Genomic DNA, 11,434 nt, shown 5'->3' with positions numbered 1-11,434 from the left:
GAGGACACATGCACCAATTTCACCTCTTTCAAGCAGAAACCACAAGCATTGCAGCTGCAATGATTATCTGCCATCAGCTCCGCTGGGCTGGTCATGTCATCTGGATGTCAGACGCCAGGCTCCAGTAAGGTTTCCTTCTCCAGCTTAACCAAGGAGATCAGAGCACCAGAGGACAGATTTCAAAGAAGTGTTTCAAATAAAGGAAAAAATCAAATAACGCAACATCAATTGAGATGAGGACCTCTGACCAAACCATTTGGAAGAAGAAAAACTGGGAAGACGCCCAGACATTTTGAGGCATAAAGGTGTCTGAATGAGGCAGCAAAGCACAGAAAAGAAGCATGGGAAAAGTTTTTACCCAACAACTGGATTGCACAGTATACATCCAGATGTCTTCCATCACAATATTCTCAAAGCCTACCAGAGTGTGTGCAGATCTTTTTTTGATCTTATCAATCTCTTTTTTTTATTTTACAATAAATAAAATACCAAAATAGAAGAGAAGTGCAAGTTCATTAGCTGTGACATATACTGTCCAAAGCATGTCCCATGATTCCTGAGGACTGTAAATTAGTAGCAGACCAGGCCTTTTCTTCAGTGTGTCATTTTATTGGTAGGGCTCTTTGTTTTTGGTATCTATTCCGTGGTTAATCGTGTGAAATGTGTTGAAATTTACCATCTGCATTTATGTTTCCCAATTAAAAACAATAGGAAATTGCTAATTACAAACCTGGACGAGCTACTTTTTAAAATATCTTTGTACCTGGAAGTTTTACCTAATTTTTCCCTCACGCAGAGTTTAAAGATGCTGATGATTGAGAGCCCTTGCGCTTTTTAACTGAGATTGTGCTTCACTAAAGGCAACAGCAATCCAGGCTAATATGTCAATTCAGACAGCCTCACGAGTTTCTAGACAATGACTGGGAAATAAAAAAACTGAAAACTCAGTTAAAGACATACAGTAAGGAATTGCCGAGCTGGTACTTGTTTCTCACACTGATCTGTTTCAACTGCCATTGCCTGAGTGATCCCATAACTTCATAGCACTCTGTCAGCATCTAGTGTGGTCCGTGCTATGATTTGTCACAGCTGTAATCATTATTAGAGCTGGACAAATCTGCATATTAGATGTGTTCTCCAATAGTTTTATTGAGCTGTAAATAAAGGCTCTAGGGGCAGTGCAGTATAGTGGGTAAGTCTCTGGTTTTATAAAGTAGTGAACTGTAGGTTGAAATGTTGCTGCTACTGTTGTACGTAAAGCAAGGTTCTTTATTCCAGGTACACCAGCCCCACCCGAACTGTATAGATGGGAACATTTCTGGGAGTAATCCCAGAGATGGACCAGTGTCCCAGTCAATTAATGGCACTTAAACCAGGATACGTTCTGACCCGATGTTCCATACAAGTTGAGTATGGAACTAGCCCATCTACAAGCTGTATAAATACAGTATGTACGGCATATACATAAAACTGTAAGAGACAGATAGACATACTAAATGCTAAACCTCTCACTGGAGAACTGTACAACTATTTTAACTGTCTAAATTGCTCCATTTTAGTCACATGATTTAATTTCACTGGGTATTTGTCCTCCAGATGTAATAAGAACTAAGTGTCCTTCTGGCTTTAATTTTACAGACAGCAGTGCACCACCTGATTGCCCTAAGGAAATAGATTCTGAGCTATCCTTATAATTATGTGTACAATTAATAGCGACTATTAAACTAAAACCTGGTCATCGTCCATTTAGGCAAAGTAATAAAATTCCAGGAGAAAAGCTTAATATTGTAACTATTCCACTTACACAAAAACATACACGTTGACTGTTTTATGGTATGCCAAGCTTTATTCTTTATTGAATAAGGAACCTTTAATCAATTATATTATTTTATACTATTTTTAACCGAATAATGACACAGTATTGATGATGTTGCCTCTCTTGAGGCATTGATTGCCAGGCCTAGAGGCTGTTTAAATACCTTTTTCCTCTGAATTAGCAGAATTTCGTCTCACATTACATGTCCTATATGATTATTCATAGATACATATATGGTAGTATACTTAATATCATATTAAGTACTACTCTATAGATCAGACAGAGATATCAGTCTACATACTGATATTGAGTCATACACAGATGTATGAAAAAAGGCCTTACATTCTTCCTTAACGGTGTTCAGTATGTTAAGGGGCCACCATGCAAAAGGGTCATTCTTGAGATCTGGTGATAAATGAAAATCTTGTTTGAATATTTAGTGCTAGATTGTCACAGCTCTTCTGTTTCTTACTGTTACTGTAAATATTATTGCTACAGATCATTCTTGCTTCTTATTTGATGCTAATGTGTCTTTAACTCGAGAAGGATTCCCTTAGTGCTGAGATCCTGACTCTTCGTTTTTTCAGCTTTGTAAAAGTACTCTGGAGTAGAGTTTATTATCCTTTCCCTCTGATAAGTCTCTTCCTCCTGATGAGATAGTTCAGAGTTAAGGTATAAACCCCTTTAGCAGCCAGATACTAGGCTGTTAAACTTCGTATCAGACCACGGTACACTGAGGACAGTTCCAGGGGTCTCTTCTAAAGAGAACAGCAGAAAAGGAGACAGTGCATTTGTCATGATACTACAAGATGATGGAACACTCCTAGAGCCCTTAAAGTGACAGGTTACAATCTAAGACTTAAAACACACTATTTCAGAAAAAGAACATTGTAAATAAAATCGGCTTTTTTGTTGCTGTTCATAATGCTTACAAATGCTTTTTTATTTTTTCCTGTTTTAAATATAATTTTGTTTTGTGGAGGGCCTTTCAGTGCTTTCAGCATGGAAGATACTATATCAAGTGCTTTATTATTTGTGTTACTGCGTTTATTTCTGTGTTCTTCGTTGGTGACGTTTGTCTGTCTGTTTTTGTTGTACTGTTGTGTTGAAAACGAAACACATTTCCCGCAGAGGATAATAAAGCTTGAATTGGATTGAATTTAAAGGTGTCCCACAATGCCTTCTTTTACTGGCTATTGCTCTTTTATATTTCTAGCAGTACAAATAAAAAGCTTGCATACTGAAGAATCAGTGCAGTTACATACCAACATCTAAATTCAGAATGATTTACTTCCAGCAATGCCAGGCATTTTAAAGAGAACTTCTTTGTCGAATCCAAACAATAAAATTTCCAATGCAGCTTTGAAAACCTTGCATCACAGGGACATGGTCAATGCCAGGTGCCTGATGAAGACGGGAGCAAAAAAAAGTCAACAAAACCCACTGATACAAGTACTGAAAGGCAATTCTTGCAGCTCTCCACACTTGACAGTGGCAGTGCTGATGCTTGGAATAGAAGCAAATACCTTATGTCCAAAAATAAAAGTAACTTGCCTTAATTCTCTTTTGTTCATTAATTGAAATGGGCACATTTAAGAGGCGAATTTAAAACGCCGTCCAGGGGATTACAGGGCTGAATCTCTACCCTTGATGCTGTGTGTATCCTGCTTGTCAGGACTTGCAGAGACAGGAAGAATGGTTTGGTTTCAGCACTTCAGCCACTTGTGCTAAAGCCAATTAATCATTATTGCTGCTCAGTCTGCCAGCTAAGGCTTTTCATGGTCTCTTGAAGCACCTAAGAAGTGTTTTCAGCACACATAGGAACTCAGGAAAGAAAGAAAAAAAGAAAGGGAAAATAAAAAGGCATCCTGGCTCAGCTATTGGAGTCATCAATCTGTGCATTATGGGAGGTGTCAGGCAGCTGTGACAGACAAGGACCCCACTGTTCAAGGGGTCCTGACTCCTACAGGCTGTCACATCAAGTGCCTGATCAGATTTGACAGTTTCATTTGTACCTACAGAGGAGATAAAGGGGTGGCTCATTGGGACAAATGGAGAAAGAAACTGAGAGGGAGAGGAAGGAGAGACGAAGCGAGTTTTGAGAGAAACAGTGTAAATAAAGCCCGGAGGCCTCGTGTGATCTCTGAAGCACAGAAACAGATGAAGCGAAGTCCATTGAGAAGCTATACAACACAGCAGGGCAGATTAACACTCAGTGTGGTGGTCTAGATGCTGCACGGTTTTTTTTTCTTTTTGTGAATGGTGAAGTGACAGATATACAGTCTGACCAAGCCCTGACAACAGATTGATTGATTTAATCCACGACTGCACACCACAAGCCTGCATGAACCACTCAATGAAAACGGGAGAGGGGGTGAAGTCTACATTTATACTACAATTAATAATCAAATGGTAGATTCGTTTTTTTTCAGGGTCCTGGATGTCCGCTGATACTTGGAGTATGGTATGTGGAGATGAAAAGTGTTTGCTATCAGCAGATCTTTTGACATCTAAAAAAGAAGCTTGTATTCCATTGAGTATATGATTGCTTTGGTAAATGTTACTTTCCTGCCCTCTGCTTTTAGAAATGCAAAGGAGAAGTAGTGAACACCGAGGCAGCCTGTAAGGTTGAAACAACATCTTGAAAACCAGTCAGAACATAACACACAAAGCATGTTTTCATCCAGTCTTTAGGGTTGTTTTATATGAATGTGGACTCCCAGATTTCAGCCACTTTTGATTTCAGAGACAGAGTGCGGTATGCACCTGATCGGCCAGGTCGAAGGCTAGATCAAACCGAAACTGGACGCCAGGGTAGTAGCTGGTAGCAGTGTGGAGAAATATGGGAAAACCCGCCAGTGAGCGAAGTCCAGCAATGCTCTCCAACCCCAGGACAATCTGAGGAACAGCGCAGTGAAACAACATGCCCCAGCTTTTTTGCATCGCTCTGTGCAGAAGTGCGGAAAAGTAATTCACTGTAGCCTTCCCCTTCCTGCCCAAAGTTTTGCAGTCCCTACTGTAAGAATGGGATTTGCCACCACTCTCCAAGCCCTCCCCTACCTCCCCCCTCCCCAACCCAGCCGTATTCTTTTCTAACCTCAGCGAGGCCTCATACAACTGCTGTAATAAATCAATGGGAAAATCGTGTCTGCCAGTTAGACTAAACAAGAGCATTTGCGAGGATTGCTAGGTCCCATTAATCATCCTGACAGTTCTAAAAACACATTTCCCCTTTAATGACTGTATTTGGATAATCAGCCTGTTCTGTGCTTGCCTGCAGCGGCACTGGTGGGCAGCTGGGCTAGCCGGCTGCTCCAGACCGCGAGAGGAAGGGGGCATGTAGAGGGGGGTGGGGGTGGAGTACAGGAGGGCAGGGGCAATGGCCAGAGAGGTTAAAGAAGAGATGCCCCCCCACCCACCCACCAACTCCCTTCTCCCACATAAAATTCCACCCTCCAAATTTCATGCTAGGGGTGATCAGCTCTTAGAAAGAAAGAGCTTAGCGTTGTGTTAAGACAGTGACAGGGAGAGAGCGGGATTTCTTCAGTGTGGTCACTGTCGCTTGACGTGCCACAAAAACTAGCCCTTTGAAAGGTGAGGGATTTTCTTAACAGTCCAGTTGCGAAGTTTAAGCTCAGTGCTTCAGCAATACAGTACATACACTCAGAGGCTGGCTTTAGATTAATGAAGCTCAATGAACTGTACCCTGTTATTGCAGACTGTCAGGAGCCAAGCCTACTAAGGTGAGAGCTGAAACCTTTCAATGTAACATAACACAAGCCTCCCTTCTTAAGCACACAGGTTCAGTGGCAAGAGCGTTGCCTGTTACCAGGGCCATCCTCACAATGGCATCTAGTTTTCTGCAGGAGTGATGGCTGGATGCTCAGGATAGCTAATATAGAAAATGCAATCCTAGACTTTCAGGAGGGAGAATCTCCTGTGATAAAGGGTCATAAACCTTTAAATACAAAAGTGCATCAACAAAGTGATTAATAAGTAAAGTTACCAGTTAATTGATCCAAGACTCTTATCTTGCTGTTTCTTAAAAGAAGCTGGGGGATCGGCTTCAACAACATGGCTGGGTAGGTTGTTCCACACTCCCACCACCCTTTGTGTAAAGAAGTGCTGTTCTCTCTTTTCAGTGTGCTTCCACGTGGTTTCCACTTGTGGCCCCTGGTTCACTTGTGGTCACTGTTCATTCTGAATAAATCTGCTGGGTTGACTTTGTTGCTGCCTTTGAGGATTTTGAATATTTGTGTCAGCTCCCCAGTTATCTCCAGTTATTCAAAGCAGAAAGCATCACACTGATGTCCACAGGGCCGTGTGAGTCCGCATGTAGAAAGGGCTATAGTGCAGTGCATTGAAGATCATGGGATTGCTCTGTTTGCCCTCCCTCCTCGCTGCCGTGCTCTGGTTTGTTTACCAGTAATAACAGGAGATACTTTTTTTGCAAAAAGGGTTGTGGAGGTCTGGAACAAGCTGTCCAGTCCTGTTCTTTAACCCTAGCTTCTTCCAAGCAGGAGCTGGTCGAGGTGCTAGGATAACTTAGCTGCTAGCCACTGAACAAGAGAGATGAGTTGAATGGTCTCTGTACATTCATATTCTTTCTTATGCTCTCAATCTGTTGCCGTAACAAGCGTTGCTTTGGAAATACTGGTCTGTCAACACCATTTACAGTAGTAACCTGATTTTCTTTAAAGGTCTCAGGTTCCAAAACTTGCCATGCCCATCCTTATTTACCTTCTGCGTTCTGGCAAGATTAGGCTACAGGGTGGTACCACTGTTGTCAGAAGAGGACAATTCACATGCATCTGCAAGCCCTTAGTGCAAACAGCATTGTAAAAGTATTGGATGGAGGACTTACACAGTTCTTTATTGACAGAGCCACAAACCCAAACACAGAGGCCAATTCCTGAGGTTGCTGTTGCAAAGCTAATGAAAGTCCTGATTCTAGCCACATTCTTTCTTTTTAACTCCAAATCCTGCTAGGGACAACTGGTTGCGTTCACTGATTGAATGACGCAGGAGCTCCAGTGCATGAATGTTGTCCGGTAATGCAATCTTCTCTAGAGCCCACTGCACCAAAGACTGTTGTGCTACCCATATTTGGGCTATTCTTAGCACCAAGCCCGTGAGCCTGGGGTTCTCTACTTGTGCAGCACGCCACACTGTCAGTCGTTGGCCTGCAGGAGAGGGTCAGAGCTGGTTCATGCCAAGTCGGATGTCATTACTGTGGGACTCCAGGACGGAGTGAGCTGTCAGCCTGGTTTTCACGAGCCTGCGATAACAAGTGTGGATGTGCATGTATGTGTTCCCTGTCAGACAGCACTCTTCTCCCCTCTAATCAGATTTCACCAGCGCAGCTAGATTGACGGGGATGTGAAGGAGAGGAATGCGGATGCAAAGTTATTTTTTCTTGCTAATGTTTCCCAGTGGATTGTCGTATTGTCTCCTGGCACTACCACTGTCTTCCACTCCTACAGAAGTGGAGGCACTGCAGCTGATCAGGCCTTACAGTAAAACAAGACCTGAATAGAGCTTTGGGCCAGTCTGAGAGGTTTAGGGTAGTGGTCCTGAAGTCTGAGGACTCCTGGGTGTCCTCAGAACTTTTTCTGGGTTCACAGAGAAACCTGGAACCATTTCTTACAGCCTGGTAAATCAGCAGTGGCACTAAATGAACACGTGTGTTCCAAGTAATGAAAACACATATGGGCTAATTTACTGCGTTGCCCTGCCTATACAACTTTAAACATTTGATGCAATTAAAAATTAGTCCCGTCATTATCTTTAATGGAAAGACATTTGCTTTATTTGCCTTATTAAAAGAAAGAAAGCCCGTTCTTGAAAACATTCTAGGCTTCGCGTCCAGTTAGGTGATGGAAACGAGATTATAAAAAAGTCCACAAAAAAAAAAACAAGAGCTAAAGCAATCCATCTGCTCTGACCTGCCTATGGTTGTGCTGTAGTTTGGGGTCAACCCTTGGCAGCTGCCTTTGACGGTTTGGTGAAAAACAAAAAAGAAAGGAATTTGACCAAAACCCTCTCAAAGATTCCAGAGGCAGACAAGGGAACGTGATGTCACCCCTCTTCCAAATCTCACGCAGCCACAACCCTGCCAAAGCACGTTTTCCATGAGTGCTCCATTATGATATATGAAAGCTAAATCTTCTCAGCATTCTCCCCGAGCGCCAGCAAAATCAAACCCAGCTGGGCTTAAAAACATTAGTGGTCTGCCATAATTATAACGGGCTTTGTTTACAGCTGAGGGTGTTTGTCTTCAAATTACATGTCATGAGAAAGGACTGACGAGCTGGCTGGCTGGCTTTTTTCCTTCTTTAATTTGTTCAAAACGTCTTGTTGTTATTATTATAATATTTAGTGTTTTTGTGGAGGGGGTGGTGGGGGGGTAGCATGCATGTGAAAAAAACAAATAAATTGTGCCTTTTTTTTTTACGACCGGAGTGTTAGATGGGATTCAGACATCTGGGTTATTTTATTCTTTGGTCAACAAGGCCACCAGTGACTCAGGGTGTAATCCATCACTCGGGAACCTATGGGAAACATCCACTTTTGAAGGGGGAGATGGTCTTTTCTTTGCTTGCGTGTGTGTGTGTGTGTGTCTCTCTCTCTCTGTCTGTTGTTCTCTGTTCCAAGTCTGTCTCGGCCATTAAAACTGTCACAGTTTGGTGGCATTTAACTGAAGATCATCCTCTCCGTCTGTCATCGTTAATCAGGGTCTCTGTCCACCCAGATTTCACATCTGAAGTTGTCCACATCCTGGGAAGTGTTGCGTGGAGAAACGGTTCCCACAAATTCACAGCAAGCGAATGTTTAACCCCAAAACACCCAGAGACAATATCTTTTACTGCTATTCCAAACTCACACGCTCTTTCTCGGATTGTTATACATCTGTCTCCATCGAACCCTCTCCTTCCCAATAAATCCCTCTTCTGCAAGAGCTGCTCACCAGATGTTGGTGGTCTGGTGCTATGCAATAGAGGTCAGACTCACTGCTACTTGCTTGCTTAATAACGTGATGCATTTTTAGTACGTGAATGTTTGTTTTTTCGAAACAAAGAATAATGATGTTTTCATCATTTTTTTTTCCAAGGTGGAAAAATAGTAGTATTCCCAGTATTCCCATGCAGGGAACCAGTTACAGATACGCTACACGGTCCAGCTATAAAGTAGACGCTACACAAATACCACCAATCTAGGTAAATCGTTTAAATGTATCTTGCTGGTAACTATAATAGGCCACTTTAATAAAACTCTCAACTTCCTCCTTAGTTTAAAATTATATTTTGTTTTTTATCCAAGTAAATAACAAGTAGTTGCAAAGTGCCAGCACACATCTTTCAGAATGTTAATATATTAAACTTAACGGACAATGTATTTATTTTTTCTGATATATCAACACTGATTTTCTTTGGGCAAAGTTTATATGGTACATAAACTTTTGTCAAGTAATAGACCACAACCTTATTAAGAACTAGAACACACAATACCAGTAGATCAGCTCCTTACAGCACTTTTCAAACATCTTAAAAGACTAAATTATTTCAAAGGATAGGCACCGGACTGGAAAATTTCCCATCTAATGGATTTGTGTCTACGACGTTTCTTTACCTTAATTTTAGACTTCCATGTCTTTTACAGAACCATACACAAAAGGTTCATACAGTATGTACTCAGAATATATTTTTTATGATAAGGCAAAATTCAAAATGACTATTAAGGTCATTTGAAATTTGGTCATCAAAACTTCTCTGAGTGTTAACAGAAGCCCATTATAATGTTGTTATAACACATCTTAAAGTTATTATGGACGTCAATTAATAGAAATGAACACTTAAAAAATGTTGGGAGCACTTTTAAATGTTTTTTTTACTTCTGGCCTATAGGTGGCGATACAAGTCAAGCCATGATAATTTAATGCTCCTGCCTCAAACTTTTTATAGGGGTGAAAACTTAAATTAGGCCCTTAAAGCATTTTGTAAGAACAAACCAAAAAAGACCATTCTTTTTCTCTGGTGAAGGAGGATGATAAACATTCTCCTATAAAGCACACAGAAATAAAACTGACATTTCTAACAATCAAATACTTTTCAAATGTATTAACAAAATATCAAGTAATAGGTTTATTCCATGCTGAAAAAAAGAAGAAAGAGAACACAACGTTTAGGCCGTGGAGCCTCTTCCACGGCCGAAACGTTGTGTTCTCTTTCTTTTTTTTCAGCATGGAATAAACCTATTACTTGTTCCTTTGCAGCCTACGCATGCTGACGCAGCTACCCACCTTAACAAAATATCTACTTATGAATTAGTAATTGAATTGGAAGAGTGCAATAATTTAAGTAGGTAATGTACCTTTATTATTCATTTGCATTTGTAGATTCAGAAGTTGAGACTTGCTCAAAAGTAAACATTGATGTACAGTACATGTGGATGAGTAATATTTTATGCTTAGTGTGTCCTGTGTATAATAAATCTACAGCAAAAAAAAACCATAAAAAATAAAATCCAACGTTTTCTTTCCTTTGATATGCTACACCACTTTCACACACACTGGTGGCATTTAACAGAGATTACAAGCTTTGTCAATAATCCCAGTTAGTCGAACAGTCTGCTCTCTCTAGTATGTCCATCTGTGATAAATACCACTGCTGAATCACTGCTGGCCTTAATCTCTTGAAACACAGGTGTTATTAAAGGCTACATAAAAGACATCTGACTCAGGCACATCTGAAAGATCCTATTTCACAGATCGATGCCACAATAAACAAGTTTAAAAACAGGCTTAACCTTGCAGAAGTAAAATACACAAATGATTGTGAAATACTGTGGCATATTTCAAAGAGGAGCAATTCCTCAAGACCAAACAGCGCCGAATAAACAAATTATACTCTACATCTTCTGTCAGGGTTTTAATCTCCCTTCAAAGCAATTGTGTTAAGTGACTTTGGCCTGCATTTATCTTTCTATGTAATATTACCATCTATACAATTAGTAACCGAGTCATCCAACCTGGAACCCATTCTTTGAATACGGCCCAGGAGTGTGTTTGACCATGGTAAACAGAGCAGTACTTTTTACTCAAACTGCAATTAGCAAGACTAAAGGTTTATATCCTGCTGGAGCGCTCCTGTTTACAGTGGCATTACGAAGGCGGTGTGGCCCTGTCCTTCTGTGATCTGTATTCCGCCATTGCAGCAACAAAGGCCTCCTGTAAAGCGAAGCTGGTCTGGAAGCATCCCAGTGTAGCTCCTCTAATAAATCACACATCCGCACGGAGGAGTGTGGGAGGCTCCCTAGAGTGGTTGTTAAAAGGCCGGTCTCACTACAGCAGCCCGGATTGCTAACGCATCAATGTGCTGAAGTGGCTTTTAGCGGAAAGATCTAGCATCAGCAATTAAAATGCATTTCCTCTGCCGGACAAGGAGAGCGAGAAGAGTGGAGTTCTTGCACTCGAAGGGAAGGAAAGTCGTCGGAGTGGGTGCTTCGGAAAGCCCTGAGTCTACACTGCAGTGCCTCTTGGATTTACTCAGAGGGAAGACAAAGGCTCACGACAAAGCGGACAGTTGCGTTACCATGTGGAAGGCATGCCTTTGTGTTAGA

The sequence above is a fragment of the Lepisosteus platostomus genome, chromosome 3 (genome assembly GCF_059453375.1).
Source record: "Lepisosteus platostomus isolate fLepPlt1 chromosome 3, fLepPlt1.hap1, whole genome shotgun sequence".
NCBI classification, from domain to species: domain Eukaryota; kingdom Metazoa; phylum Chordata; class Actinopteri; order Semionotiformes; family Lepisosteidae; genus Lepisosteus; species Lepisosteus platostomus.
The sequence above is the reverse complement of the archived record's forward strand: the minus strand, read 5'-3'. Positions refer to the sequence as shown.